This window comes from Strix uralensis, chromosome 1 (assembly GCF_047716275.1).
Source record: "Strix uralensis isolate ZFMK-TIS-50842 chromosome 1, bStrUra1, whole genome shotgun sequence".
Classification (NCBI taxonomy): Eukaryota; Metazoa; Chordata; class Aves; order Strigiformes; family Strigidae; genus Strix; species Strix uralensis.
Window position 1 is genome coordinate 45,947,203 of NC_133972.1, and position 16,654 is coordinate 45,963,856.

The following is a 16,654-nucleotide window of genomic DNA, read 5'->3' on the forward strand; positions in this document are numbered from 1 at the left end:
CTTAACTAACCTACTTCTACATACATCATTTATAAACTGCTCCTATCTACTTTCTAACTTTGTCCTTCTCATACTGAATGCTGTATAACTGTCTCTGCTGATACAGAGGATGAAAAAAAGCATTTGACTCACATTGGTACCATATTTCCCCAGAGGGAGGAGGAAGTAAGTGCATTGGGCCAAGCCATCAGTGATAAAAATGAGAAGGCAATAGAAACCTTGTTTCAAAAAGCACAGACCATCCATGCTTGGAGCCTGAAACATTAGGAAGTCTTTTGTCACACCAAGGCCAAGGCAGCTGACGTAAAACACAGCCTCTTTTACACTGCGTTAAGCGAGGGAGATCATCAGTCAGGTGCTGTCTCAAAAGGCACCGTCTATCCTTTGCTTTTGCCCAGAGTTTCAAAGGCTTGGCAGTAATGGGAAAGCAAAAGAGTTATGCAATGACAGAAATGCACTCCTATTCCACTGGGTTTATGTGTAACACCAACTTTAATTGCTGGATCTGGAAGCTTTCTTCAGCTAGGCTGAAAAAAAAACAATGGCACAAAGTCAGTCTTCAATGTCCTACAACCTTTTGAAACAATTTTTGGAGGGGAGGTCAGGAAGGAGAAGGAATTATCACAATGTTAATGAATGGATTAACAAATGTGTTTAAGAAAATTTTTCAGCCCCCAGAAAGGAAAAATGTTCCCCCCCACTGGCCTTCCTAAAATCATCCAGCTTGCCAAAGCCAGGAAATTCTAGACCAGAGCTAAAAAACTTTTTGAACCAGAAAAACTTAACTGCTTTGCCATGCTGTTCCCCACACCTCATTAAAGTGTTTTGAAAGTTTGCACACAGAAGATGGGTTTGTATATTAATTCATTCTTGAAAATTAATCCTAAAAAGAAGATTTAGATACTCTGAAAATATTAGTTGCTTTCCATACAGTTGCAGTACTGTTCATTGGACCGTACAAACTTATCTCACAGCCCTTCAGAAACAAAAATATTAATATTTATCCTCAGGCACTAACCAACCTTCAGTGTTGTCACAATCTTCAAAAGAGTCATAAAATTCAGTCACTAGGTTATAACATTGCAAAGATTTTCTACATGTCTCCATGTTTATGTCTACATGCAAATCCACTAGATTTTAGCAATTTAATAGTATGTACTAACCACTAGTAAGTTACTCCCCAGCCAGACCCAGTTCTCTGGGGTGCTTTGGTATCCACATAAGGCAATGGGTAACTTAGCTATGATATCCATGTAAGGACAGTAAGCTCACTAAAGCACAGGACCTCAAACAAGATGTAAATGTAAATGAGGTTCTATTAACTAAAACACTGCCTCTTTTAAAAGTGTATGAGATCTACAATATGATTTTAGTATCACTTTCCCACTGAATGAAAACATAGTATGTGATGTTCTGCTGACACAACCCAAAGACAGACTCTAGGAATTGAACAGACAATTTGATCTTTGGTGATTTAAATAAAGATACAAAATTATTATATCTTAGTAACACTTAGCAGCTGAACACTAAGTGGTAGAGGCTATGACACACAAAAGAATAAAAAACACTTCTGAGCTCCAAAAAGTGACACAACCTCACCTATCAAGGTCTTAGATGTATAACAAGATGGTACCTCTCATCATAATGAAAAGTTGTCAAAATTCTAAGTTGTCAGATACTGTGTTCGAACTTAAGAACAGCTAATAAAACTAAGCCACTAGTGGCATGTAATAGACTAAATTAGGTAGGCTACATATGACACCAACTGAATGGAAACTAGATTGCTGTGTATCCCCTACTGGCCTAGGAGATGCAAAGCAATCAAGACAAATCTTGTGTTCAGTAAATTCAATCACATGAAGATAAAGGTAAAACGAACAAACAGAAAAGGCCTGGGACTTGCAAAAGGTACCACACCTTAAAGCCACTGCGGCAGATTAAAGTAATGCCTCCACAATACACTTGGCAGAAAAATCATAAGACTGAAAGCCATAATTAGTTCAGCATTTCATAAAGATGAGCTCTTCAGCAAGCTTCAGCAGTGACATTTTTTGTAAGGTTGTACAATTACAAATTCGGTTAGGATTTTAAGTACTTTTTTCCCCACTCAACTCTTGATGAAATCAGCACTGTTAAACAGGCTGTCTTCTGAAGTAAAAGGCAGATAGAGCCCTCCTGAACAGAAAGCAAATGAGAAATAGTCCCCACGCTACTTAAGCATTAAAATTATGTACTAGCTTCCAATTTTATACCCACTATTTCTTTCAATACTGCATTTGATTCAACAAATTTATGTTAGGCTTTACGCTTACTGCAGTTGACTTCTATAAGCCCAGTGCAGTCAAGTGAATTACAACAATGATCAATTTTACTCATTCTTACCTACAGAACCATACTTCATGAATATACAATGAATTGTTTAAACAAAGCATGCAAGTGAATACCATACACCACAAAAAAGAAATAAAGAAAGAAGTAACGGACATTCACAGATAACAAGCTTCAGCTGGGCTTCAAAAGAAAACTTGTTTTACAGTGTAGTAGCAACTTAGTGGCTAAATACAAGCATTAAATCATTAATCTATTCAGAACTTGCATTTTTGGAAAGCAGCAGAGCCATCAGACACGTGTCAGTAAATATGTTGCCTTCTGTATCACTAAAAAAAAATGTACTAACAATCTGAGTGTTGCTGAGGTAGTTACTTCATTTCTTCTTAAAGCAACTGGTTGAGCACCTGTTCTTTAACAAGCATATAGTTGTATCAGCTATTTAACTATATATAGTTAAATCAACAGCTGGAGACTCATTTAATTAATCCCTTGGAGTTCTTTCAGAAGAACAATTTATTTTCAGAAAACAACTGCAATACAGTGACGGAGTTAAGCATTAAGCATGTTTATTCCACTATATTTAGGTCTTTAAAAAATATTCAAGTTGAAATAAATGTCTTCGAGAATAGGAATAGTCTAATAAGCAATGAAACCATGTCATTAAAAACTACCTGCACCCAAAAAGTTAATAAATCTCTGTCTTGTTCAGTAATTTTCCTTGCATGCTGCCCTTCTTCCCCAAAAAATAACCTTAGGAAAACATTCTTAAGTCCACAAGGCAGTGAAAAAGTGAGTCTATATTTTCCCTGAGCCAAAGTAAGGCTAAACTCCCATCGAAATTTCTGTAATAATAGATATAAAGAGCAAAGTTTCCTTCCGGTAAAAGAAAAATTTATTTTCATGTCTAGTATTTAGTAATTTTTCTCCTCAATTACCATTTTTCTCCTAATTAACTACACATAATTGCAACTTAGCCCTGAGAGCTGGTTTCATTTAGCAAAGCAGGAGCTATGTTTTTATTTTACAGGACCCCTAAAGTTATAATATGTTGTATACTTAAGTTCAGAGAGAAACAGTACACAGACTTTACATAAATTAGATAAATATACTACTACAAAAAAGTTCTTATAGAGTATCTTCAGATTCTTACTGCTATTTAGCCAATTCTCCTAGCCCCTCTATAAGCTTCTAGCAGACTACCAAGAATAGACAGCAATAAAAGCTATGAATTCACATCCTAGAAAACTGAGTTTAGTCCTCATTTTTGCTAAGATTCTGAGAAAAATAAATAATGCTAGATGGTACACTGAACTTCCTGGAATGGGCAGAACAAGCCTGATCCTTCAAACAGCAGCTCACAGGGTTTCTCTAAAATCCTTTTAAACCCTTGGTTAGAGCAGTCCCAAGTATTTTTATGAAGTAACACTGAAACAACCAATTCTGACTTTGTGATAGAACATTCTTCATTATCAGCAAGAGGAAAGCCTGATAGTGTAAAATCTGATTTTTTTCCAAGAAAAACTTTAAAAAGTTGCTACTACCACAAAATAACATTGATTACCGAATGAGGAGTTACTTGAGAACAAATCTTCCAATTATTCAAAAGCTGGGCACAGAAACCTTTCATATTATTAACAAAATATTAAAATAGTTGCTTCCAAAAATCCCATTCTAGAGCTTAGCCATTAAAATCAAAACCTATATAGAGTGGTTAACACATGATATTTAGACAATGCAATTTAAAAGACCATATAAATGTTTTCTCTAATTCAGAAACATACAAAAATCATAATCTATGGCCATCTGTGCTTGCCAGTTACAAGTCAACTATAAAAATACAAAAGTATGCAAAAGCAACAGTTGCCAGTAGCTCCACATAGTGCTTGTCGATCAAATTACTGGCAACCTGCAAGTTCATATTTGTAACACAGACACTTTCTTCCACTTATTAATTGTCTTATGTGTTTAAAAGTTAAGGTTGATATTTTATAAAATTGATCTTTTAACATTAAATATAAATATAAAGCTTCAAGAAGTAATGACTCTCATGTTTCTAATAATAAATAAAAATTACTTGCACTAGATTTGATTTTGAGTATTACCAGACTGACTTATATTCTGTTCTAGATTCATTCATGTATGAAATAACTATAAGCAGAACATTATGTTTATGTTTTCAACTGGGGAAAAATCACCAGAATAAATTTACTTTCACTAGTTTATGGCATTCTGTACATTAATTTGAGTGGGTTCCTCATAAAATACTTGAAACTTATTTTTCCCACACAGGTACAGGTACATGGACACTATAGCCCAAATCAAAAAGGTGCTCTTCCTCACCCTCAGTACATGAAGACAATACCCAAAAACACAGACTTATTTTGGAGAGCATGGAAAGATTTGACTACATCAGCCCATTATCATCTGGGATAACAGCTATCATGCTACCAGATAATATAATTCTGTACCTCAAGTTATTATTATCCTGTTTCAAATAAAACCCAATAATATTACCTACCCAAGCTGACCACATCACAAAAGCACGGTCCAGCTTAATTTAAAGAACTCGTGAAAAACAAAAATATTCCAAAACTGGGATTGCAAGTAGAAATCAAATTTGCCCTGATGTAGAGTATGCACAGATTATGGCATGGTCTTTATATTTTTTCCCCATAGGATCAGCCTTAATTAGCGCCCAGACTGTACTGAGACACTGTCATTTGTAGAATTACTTTCTCATTCACCGTAAATTGGAAGGTGTGTAGAAAACAAGACAGGGCACTGCAGGAATATCTTATGTTGAAGAAAGGAGAACACTGCATACAAAAACTCTGTGCTTCTGCTATCTCTGGCAGTCTCCTTGCCAACATCAAAGAGACCATCCAAACCAAAATTTTTATGATGTTCCTTAGTTGTCTATTCTTCAGTTTATAGTTGCATACCCTGGAAGAGCAGGAGGACCCCCAAACAACAGTGCTGACCACTACTGTGAAATGCAGAATCCCTTCCTGGCTTCAAGTTAGATCACACAGCATCACCTTTTTTTTAAGCACCGGAGGATCCGGTAGAATACTGTTACATCCCAGTAATGAAATGGAAACTTGAATTCCTCCTTTCTGCCACTGGGAAAGCGTGTGAACTTTCTTTTACCATCCTCTCATGCTGCTATGGTTTCATGAGTTTTCTATCAGCTCATTTCTCTAGACTGTCAAGGTCTCTCTGAAAAGAAGCTCTATGCTTCAATTCATTAACTGTTCTCCCTAACTTGGTATCCTCCATGAACTTGCTGAAGGCATGCTCCCTCCTATTCTCCAGGTTGTTAATAAAAACATTGAACAGTAACAGCTACAGTTTCCAGATCTGAGGAACACTGAGGCCACCAGCTGGACTTTGTATCAGCACTCCAAGCATAGCAGTCCACATAATTTTCGACCCACTTTGCAGTCCACCTACCCAAACCACCTAACTCCAGCTTGGTTACAAATAACCTCTAATAGATCACATCAAAAGCCTTCCTAAAGTCAAGGTAAACAACATTGGCCATTCTCTCCCCATCTACTGAGCTACTCGGCTTATCATAGAGGACAATCAGTTTGCCCTTGATAAATTCCAATTGTGTTCTTGCCCTTAATGTGCCTGAAAACAGCTTCTAGGAGGATCTGCTCCATCATCTTTCCAGAGACCACAGCCAGGCTGACCTTCCTTTAGATTCCCCAGATTCTCCTTCTCACCCTTCTTGAAGATGGGTCAAGGTTTTCCCTGCTCATTTGGAATCTCCTAATCACAATGACCGTTCAAACATGAGCCTTGTAACAATAGCAGCCAGCTCCTCCTGCAGGATGCTTGGATACCTCACACTCAGTCCATAAATCTGTGTACATCAAATTTTCCTAAATTGTCCCCAGTTTGACATTCTGTACTGTGAATAATGCTTCACTCCCTCCAATTCTGCCATTAGACTCAGAGATCTGGGAAACCCAAGGACAGTCCTTATCATTAAAGAGGCAAAGAAAGCCTTGAGCATTGCTTCCGTCCTTTCATACCAGATCATTTGTCAAGATTATTTTGAGGCTCTTCACTGTGTTTGCTATCCACTTCAGTTTAGTACTGTCTAGATATAACCATGCATTCTTTCCACTCCTAATAATGAAAATATCGAGGGACATAGGCCCCTGAAAGACTGAAAGCCCACCTACTTTGAGAGTAAGCCATTGAAACAAAAATAACATTAAGAACAATTTTTTGTTCAGTTGTAACCACAAAATGATGACTGTACCTAGACCAAGTCTTTAGTTTGTATACAATGCAAACAGCGTCAAAAATCTTAACACCAATCACACTGACTTTTAGCAAGAAGTTCTGTCTGAATCAGCCCTAGATACCTAAAGGTGCTCTCATATTAACAGTTAGGCAGACCCCCAAGGATCTTAATGCTGATGATTCATTTAGACAAGTCTGTTTCCTTTAAAGAACAGTCCTTGCCAGTCTTTTGAAACTCCCTAATGAGCATAAGCAGAGTCTTACTGATGACTCCAGCCCTGGTTATGGTGTATTATCAAGCATCAATGTAGCTTCCAGGGGACCAGGGTTGAGGATAATCAGCTGTTGCTCAAAAATCATGAATACTGATTAGAATCCTACAAGAAAAATCCTGACACATCTAAAGAAAACTGTAGTCAGGCAATTGCTGCTTTCTGTGTGATCCTACCCAATACTCCATTCCAGCTCACATAGTTCATTCTTCTACAACACACTGCAAGTAGTCCACTGCAAATTCTAATTAATTAACTTAAAAGACTACCATTTCTAGAGTACAGAGCTTTAAAAATGCAGCGATATTGAGACACCTAATGAAATGCATGGAGAGAATCTGTATCTGAAAAGGTTTTGTTCAGACTTCTCTACCTAGCTAATGCAAGAAAACTTAAATGACAGAAGCATCTGCCATTTCTGGTTTGTGTTGATGCTGCAAGAAACGGGCTGCAGCCTGCTGCATTCTCCTGATCAGCAGGACTCCTACACTTCACAACAATGCCTATTTTTCTTTCCTCCTGCAATGTAACAGTCTATATACTGAGGAAGAAGAATGTATTAGAAGTTGGCTGAAAAGGGCTGAAGAGAATATTTTGTGGATGTTAGAAAAAGCATCAACTATCAATTTACTTTGAGTTTCTATGTACTGCTTATATTACCCTGATTCATGTAAATTTAACTTTTTCCTCCTAAGAGAAAAAGACAATAGCAAAAACTTTACTCTGCTGTAAACCATTTTAGTTGTATTTATGTAGAACACATCTAGTTGTTTTTCTCCTGCACTGTGTCCTCTTTAATAAAAATGTATCTGTCACATATTTAAAAATCAAAAACTGAGGACAAAAAAATTTAAAAGGTAGAGAGAACATATAAAGGAATGGAATAAGACACAGTAAGATCTGAATAGTTTTGCTGATATTTAATTTCTCATTAACTAAGAAGTCTGAAAGAAAAAGGCACCTTCAGAATTAACAGATTATGTATAAATAAGACTTTATTAATAACCAACACAAGATTATCAGTTTTTTCAAGTCGATGAGTGCCATGGAATTGATACAGAATTTGAGAGGTTACATCTTTGGCAACAAGACAATCATCTTTTCAGATACAGATCAACAGTTTAAATTCTGTTCAAGCTAAGCATGGACTAATGGCTATTCCTTGTTAATAAATTCAAGTGATGTGATGACGTCCACCCAGTTATCAAAGGCAATCTTTTCACAAACATTAATGTTGCGATTTTCAAAGTAGTCTGGAGAATTGAGATTTATTGTTAAGAGATTATTTGTAGGCATTCTGGTCACCTTTGTGCTCCAACTCTGTGTAGAAACTGAACAAAACTTCAAATTTTCATTTTAAAAATGTTTGTGGGTTTGATTTTTTTAAAATAAACTGTAAAATACTTTAAAACAAGTCAAACTCAGTTGCGCTTCATCATTTTCCCACCTTGTTTATATTATTTTTACATGAATTCATACCATGTGGCATGTCTGGCACTGAACGGACAGAGTGAGAATAAAGCCCCCAAACTCAGTAGGTTTGTGAGAGACAGCTCTGTGAGGAACAGAGCAGACATAAGGAAAGAACCAACTGCATTAATTTCATGATCAGTGTGCAAGGCTTGACAGGCTTCTATTATTTTGACAGACTTTTATTATTTTTTTACATGCTGCTGAATCACGAGAGAAAAGCGAGCTCACAAAGACACACACTGCTCACAAAATTCCAGACTTGTCTGTGGACTTTGTGGGGTTTTTTTGTTGTTTTTTTTTTAAAAAAAACAAAATCGAATTCCTGGAATATATTCCAAATGATGAAGAACACCTAGTAAACGCATTCCCCTTTGAGGAGTCTTGTATCAGGATTTCCATTATCTCTTTAAACACACCAACCTATGCTAGCTAACATACTACTAAACATACCAAGACAGGGGTTTATCATCATTGTTATGGAGCATTATCTGTAATAGTAAGATATTTCTCCTATATACCTTTTAATATAGATATTATATATTATTATATAATATACAATCACAATTATATTTTTATAATTATATTTTTATATAATATAAAATATATATTTTCAATATATTGTACTAATGTTAAATCAGCTACTTAGACAATAAAAATGGATTTAGGAACATTTAAATATTTTTCCCTTGCTTTGTGGTTGGACACAGGAGGTTTCTTCACAGGGAAGTAAGCTTAAGGACAAGTAAACTTCAGAAAACAAAACCAGGATTAAGAGATAACCACTTATGTTAAATCACAGCCTACCAGTGAAGTCAGATTTGAGTAAGCTCTTATGCAACTTACTCTGCTTATTCTCTGTAACACCTGTTTTATCAATTTTTGCAGAAACATACTCAGTCCCAGAATCCCATCAACTCCACCTCAACTCCACCAGTTGTCTTGGCTCTATAGCTCAGGATTGTGGTTTTAGACATATGCTGTAATTTTGCCATGGTAGTACAGTTTTCATCAAATCTACACTTTCCCCTGGAAATACCACAAAAACTATACACATTCTCTTTATCTCTTATTATCTCCAATTGTGGAGAGTCTTAAAATTTCTTTGTGTTTTGAGATTTAGAAGCATAGTCCAAGAGACTACCTCTTCTTTGTTTTGTGATGATGCTACAACTTATGGTTGTTACAACTGTGATTTGATCACTTTCCCACTTACCTAAGCTTAGTCTTTGGTTTCCAGAGTCTCACTTTTTTTGCCCAGCTGACTACGGAATTTGTTCTATCTTGAAGCTTGTTGGGATTCCTCTTCAGAAGAGGGGAGAAGCTGGAAGACTGACTCCATACTTCCAAGAAACTAAGAATTCTAAGAAAACATTTTTATTCATTCTTCTGTCTTTTCTCCACTGGGGGTAGGAAGGTAGTTTATAATATAAAATGTTGGCTTCTCAAGAAATCCTGTGAAAATGTGGATTAAGGTTTCTTTCAAGAAACAGGAACACCAGAACCATCAACACAATATGGCATGCCAGCACTTTGCAGTCAATATACAAATGTCTCATCCTCATAAATTTCAAGATCTATTTACTTTGTATTTCAGCATAGCAGCCAAAAGACTGCAATTATCAGATGCGTTTCACTGAACTGCAGTACATTTATCAACGAGTCTGCAAATTCAAAGCGTCACGTTACTAGTAACAAAACAATTCTGAAATACATAGCAATACATTGAGATCGCTAGCTATGGGCAGATATTTAAAGACAGAGCTTTCAGCTCCTAAATTAGGATTCCCGACAACTGTGGTATTAGTATATAATCTTATATTGCAATATAAGGTAGGACAACAAAGTTGGACCTAATTCAGCAGCCTCTTTCTTTTGTCCTCATCTGATTTTTCACTGCTACAAACACTAAGATGTTACAGTAACCATGTATTATTCTGCAGTTAATATCTCTGTACAACAATATTTAAAAGCACCTACTTGTTTGATTTTTTTTTTTTTTCCTGTGGGGAAAAAATACAGGATTTTCTGGTAACACCTACATATGACAAAAGGTTCAATCTACTTTTCTTGGAGTATCAGATACACTTCGCTGAAAGTACTTCAGAAAGAATTTGTGGCAGTGATCATGCTTATTTCCAAATCAATACAAACAAACTTGCCTAGATACTGTTACAACTGAGGGAAACAAATGTGGAAGTCCCCTCTGTTCTGCTATTGCAACAGCCATACTATGAAAACAAGCAGTTAGAAAGCAGACCATAGACATGAGGGAGAGACTAGTGCTAAAATGAAGAGAGTCTTGAATGTAGGCAAAGGGCAACTTCGTGCTTTCTTTTCTGTAATTCCTTCTCTTTACACACGGAGCAGCAAGAAAACATTTTAAATTGCATTTTTACAATGCAATTTCTTGCTTTCATAGTGCTACTAAAAAGACTGTGTTGTCTTATTTCTCTGTTTCTGTGAAATTCACTGGGCATCTTGGATTAAAGAGCAACTTTCTCTAAACTGAGTATAGAACAAAGGTTATTTTGAAGTGGTATTTATCTGCATCCTCAGAAGAAAGCGTGTTAGTTTAAGCTCATTCTACCTTGCATCACTATTGTAAGGTAGACAGATACTTTAGAGCTTTGACCAAAAGCGTGTATTGACGATAACATTTAAAACAAATAATCAAGCCCTGTATCGAAAGCAAGAACAGATCTCTGGAATGAGGGAAATGGAGATCAAAACCAGGAAACAGAAGAAAAATGGAGAAGATATTTAGAAATATGAAAAATTCTAGTAGTGTCAATTGAAAAGAGAGCTGAAATCCAAGATTTCAATTCAAGTACTATTTTTTTTTTTTTTCACAAGGACCCAATAAAGTCCACAAGAAACTTGAACACAATGGGAAAAATTAAACTTTTCCTTTTTTTTTAAAGGAAAAAAGAACACTGAGAAAACTGTAAAGAGCAAGTACTGCTATCATCCTCAAGAGAACAATTAAGTTTTACTAAAAACCTCAACATTTAAGCTAGTCATCCCAATTCTTCTCCTATTAGAATGTGTCTTGAAAACAGTTTCACAGATCACCACTCCATTTAATCTCTCATCCAATTTTGACACCCCGGTAGCAATATACTACATAGATAAAATATATTTACAGCTCAAATGTGCATGAATCTGTTTTCTATGATAAAATGCAGAGATACCTACTCTTTTGAACAAAGGTAAAAGCATGTACAGCGAGGTGAAGATCTCCCTTTTTGTTTCTCTCTCATCTCTACTCAATTTCTGCCCTATCTGCTTTTACTCAAAAAGTTTTAAAACCACATGTTCTCTCTCCAAGGTAACGTTCAGTCCTCGCATCTGTAATTTTCTCCACAAGACAAAAACTAGTTCTTAAGCTTACTCATGTTCATAATCAAAATACACACAGGCAATTCCCCATACCTCCTACTATTTGCATTTAGAATTCACAGACATGCAAAGGAGAGGGAGTAGATTGAAGCCTGTAAAAGAAGAGGAGACAAAAACCCCACAAGTTCAGAAGGACCTGGGAGAAGAAATAGCTTAGCAATACAAAAGAGGAATGCCTAGGAATTTGGTACAGGTTTGTGAGGATCTCCATGTGCAAGAAAAAGGGCTCCCTCAAGTCTTAACGCCTATTTCTTCATTACAGCATTTTTTTTTTTTTTCATAGTTCCACTGCACTCTCCTGCTTTGCTACAAATGAAGAAATTAGGCAGTTTCTATTCAAATCTGTTGAGCGAAAGCTGATCCACATCTTTTCAGGAGACTCTTGAGCATTAGCCTAGACTCCCCTCCAGTTGCTTCCTCTCATGCCCATTAATACACACACAGCATCTTCACATACAGATGTAGCCTAGCATCATTCTCATTCTGTGAGCTTTTAACCCATAAAGCTGGTCTCCTCTATACTTTATCAAAAGTGACAGCAATGACTAAGGCTTTATGATGAAATCAGCACTTTGTGATATGGCCAAATACACCTTCTTATTTAAAGAGAAAAAGCAGTGTAAGAAAACGCAGACTGAAAAGGAAATTCTTGCTTCCAGGATTCTGTTTAATTATTTTTGTTCAAGTTAGTTCAGGCAGACAGAGGATAAACAAAATGAACAGTATACACCTGAAAGCAAGAGATGTGTTAGTAGGCCAGCCCTTTAATGAAATGTAAGGTTTAAATGAATTTAATTTGTCTTCTGTGATGAAAAACTCTTAATAACCACTGAAATACTGCTTTTTTTTCTCTTCAGCTAAATTACAGGGCATTTAAAAGGACTGTGTTTTACAAACACAACCTATATGTTGAATTCTTTGGGGGGTTTTAAATTAGAGCTTTAATCACTGTGGCATGTAATTATTCCATGCTTCGCTTGAGTCTTCTATCTTAAAAAAATAAATAAAAAAATCCATAGCTTTCCTTGAGAAATCCAAAACTTCTCAGTCCAAAGAGGCCAGAGATGAGGAAGTAAAATCTTTTTCTCTGCTCAGAAGAGTAAAATGAAAGAATGCAAACAGCAAACATTCCCATACTCTTAGACAACGCTAAGTTAATAATACATACCATTTTCATTTTCAGACACCTGAAATATTCACATGCATGACCAGAAGACAAAATATGCAACTATTTATTTTTATTATTCAATTTGTGAAGGTAACTTGTCAAATTACTTATACAATCTCTAACATTTGTCCACTGAGTGCCATTGGAGCTTCCCAAACCAACTTCACCATTCTGTCTGCTCAGCAATTCTCTGGTATAGATCAAAAGCAGTCATACTGCTTATTCTGTACTAAATCTTTAACTAAACCAGTTCCATAATTTCTTAAGGTTCTTCAATAATTATGTGATTTCTTCGAACACCTCAATAAGACTGTACTACAAATATACATAGAACCTTTGAAAATCAGGACATTCAATTACATATTTCTAACATTAGACCTGAAACCCTAGACCAATCTAGGAGAATTTACAACGTAAATTAGTGTCTTTCCCTAACCCACTCCTCCCACAACAAAAAAAAAAAAAAGAGCATACAGTTAGGGAACATGCCCTTTCTTCAATGGCATGCAGATATTTAAATACTTTGCAAATAATATTGCAGTACTGTAAAATGGACCATTCTATAAAACTTGCTATTGATAGTTTCCTATCTCTTAATTTTACCAGTTATAATAGCTGTACATTTTGTATATGGGTGTGTATAAATTAAATCAAAATGTCTTTTAAAATTTCAAAAGCTTTAACAAAATACTCTCAGCCATTTTCTCACAAGGGAATCTCAAGTCTTCAATGTTTTCATTCTGAAGCTAGCAAACTACTCTGTATAGCTGTGAAAGTTGATCAAAATAGTGCAATACTCTAAGAAAAGCCAGCTAAGCTGTTAAATACATAAAATTAAGATACCCAACTACCACAAATAGTATCCACTGTAACGTTAGAAGAGATTCCCAAGCAAACTGACGCACAGAGACATGCACACATAGTATGCGTGCACATAAATATCATACCAAGATCTTAAATCACCATCCTCTGTAGTCTTTTGTAAGACCAGGTGTATTTACACTATCTCAGGCCATCAACAGCATTCTAAAATCTCTTCAGCAAGGCACATAACATATCTGATAGATTTCCAAGTTCACTGTGCTTTGGAGCACTGATCAACTTAACAACATGCATCTGTATTTCTGTTGCTGGCACACATCTCCTTTCCACATTCCATCAGAGTCAACACTGTTTCCCTTAACTAGCTTTTTTGGGACTTCTCTTGCTCCACCATAATCAGATTGGGATCCAAGATGAAGAAATTGCTTGTCTGGGGAGAAGGTAGTTCCATAAAGGCACGGAGAGACCATTTTAATGAATAAGAGAAACAGACATTTATAGAGGCAGAATTAACATCCAGCACATTTACCTTCTGGCAAAGGAAAATGAATGACTACAGGTCCAGCAAAAGGAGCATGTAATTTACTGGGTTTAACATTGTGCCTCCCTTGCCTTTGTGGGTTTATAACAGACAGAACAGCAACATATGCTGCAACTGCTTCATAATAAAGACCTGGTGTAGTCTCCAAAAGTCAGCAGGTACACATGAATGTTGGTGAGCTTCTATCCAGAGCTTTTTATTCCATTTTTCAAATGATGTACTGGCAAAGGCTGAGTGTTTGCACAGAGACCCATTCTGCCAGGCTTGAATGCACTTAGCACCTTTCAATCAAGGTAAGATCCACAATGCAGCTTCTTATTTCCAGTAATAATAAAGGAGGACTCAAAAGAAACTTCTGTTGCAGGAAATCCAGTTGTAATACACTTCTCTGGAAAAGATCTCTGTGGGGAGACAGTGTCTTAAGAAGACATCAAGACTAAAGAAAAACAAAGTTCCACTGCAGATAAATTCACACAAACCAAACTCCACAGCTTGCCTACTCAACATTATGATCAGAAAACAACCAAATGATTGCTTTACAGAAAGTTCGTATTGCTTAAAATGCCCATACTGAGATTTGGCAGTAGCTAGCTACCTACTTTTCAAGAAAAAAAAAAAAAAACACAACAAAACAAAACAAACAAGAATCTAAGTCCCAATTTTGAATAATAACTCCACTGTTAGCAGGGTACCAGCCACCTCTATGGCACCTACTAGACTCTTTTACCAGCCTCCCAACTGCCAACATCCATCCCACAGTTTATGCAGCATCTTATTTATATTTAAAATTTATAATTTTAGGCAGATGCATCAAGGTATCTGCAGTAGAGCAATACCTGCACTTTCAGCACAGTAACAACACATACTTTAATACATTTTCCCAGCTATCTTATTTAAACAACATTGAATGGTTAGGCTCAAAAGTTTTTTGGGTGCTCGTTGCTGTGGTTTGCAGAAAATATTCATTGTAGCCAAGCAATTTTAGAAGACATACTGATCATGCTACTGTGAATGTGTTTGTATCCTTGAAAAAGAGAAAAGCAGCTGCACGAGCAGCTCCTGCTTCCATTCCCTGCTAACACAGTTTCTTCTTTTCTGCCTTTATCAGTGACACTTGTGACTGGAAGACTGTGACCTAGTCCCCACAGTACAACACATTTAATTACATCATTCACATGTTAAAAAAAGGGGTAAACGGTACACAGAACACCAATGAAAAATCTGAAAAACTAACACTGCTTTTACAGTCCCTTCCCATGTAAACCACATATAGCTTTAAAGCATTACAATGACTTAACCCACAAGGGATGTTTAAAAGCATAGAATATGAAAAGCCTTCAAGCAAATACTTACAAGAACATCATTAGGTTTTAGTCAGGAAAGACTAGAAGAAGGGTGAGAGTTATGACAGTTTGCTCCTAAAATGCAAAATAAATTAGTAAAATGTGTACATGACTTCTCCCAAAGAAGGAAGCCACTAAATTTCTGCTAGAATCCTGGCTTTTGTTTCACTTTTCAGTAATAGTCATTAGTTTTCTTTGTTAATCCCAGGCCAACATAGAGAGAAAAATATAAATTCTCTTGATAAATTCTTCATTGTAGTTTATAATACTGGCAAATTTACTTTGACCATTTTCTTTGCAAAACTACTATCTAATTTTCTGCAAAAGAATTAGCCAACCTGGGTGTGACAGAATGTACTGCCACCAGCAGCTCATCTGTTCCAGTGACTTTTAAATAGTACTGCATAACGTTGTGTAAACACCATTGTTGTTCTAAGCATTTAAGAACAGGTTTTCCTATACAAACATACGGCTCCATCTAGGAGGGTTTCCCAGTGTACGCTTTGAATGCTCTTTCAAAAGAAAGAGAAACAGACTAAGTTAGCAAGTTTTCGTCTAATACAGCAAAATATTTATTCAATACTTCACAGTCAAACTACATTCTCTTCTCCACAGACCACATAAACAAGACAGTGACGATGTTTCGTAGTTTCACCTTCAGCTTGTCTTCTTGATGCCCATACTATTAGCTCCTGCCAAGTTACATGCATATTTTCAGTCTGAATGACTTACAAACTTCTAAACTCTTATTTCGCAATGACTGCTGGAAGGAACCAGACATACCTAATGTCAAAACACTAATTTTATCTTATTTTCCTACAAGTGCCATTAATTATCTCACTGAGCACACCAAAGCTTTCTTCAAAGTAAGAGAGGTCCTCCTCGAGAGTGGTAACTCCCGCCTGGTGCCCAGAAGGCGAAGTGCTTTGCCGCCGGTGTGCACTGAGCCATGCTTAAAGAGTAAAATTTTAAGCTCCCCGATTAGGGCTCCGGTAAGCCCGCGGGGCACGGCCTGAGCCGCCTGACAGCCCACGGGCGGGGCCGG

At 36.4% G+C, this 16,654-nt stretch overlaps 1 protein-coding gene across 10 annotated transcripts in view; it reads right to left on the minus strand.

Moving 5' to 3' along the window:
- AKAP9 (A-kinase anchoring protein 9) overlaps nt 1-16,654 on the minus strand; it is a 120,603-nt gene that overhangs the window by 103,067 nt on the left and 882 nt on the right. The window lies entirely within an intron of this gene.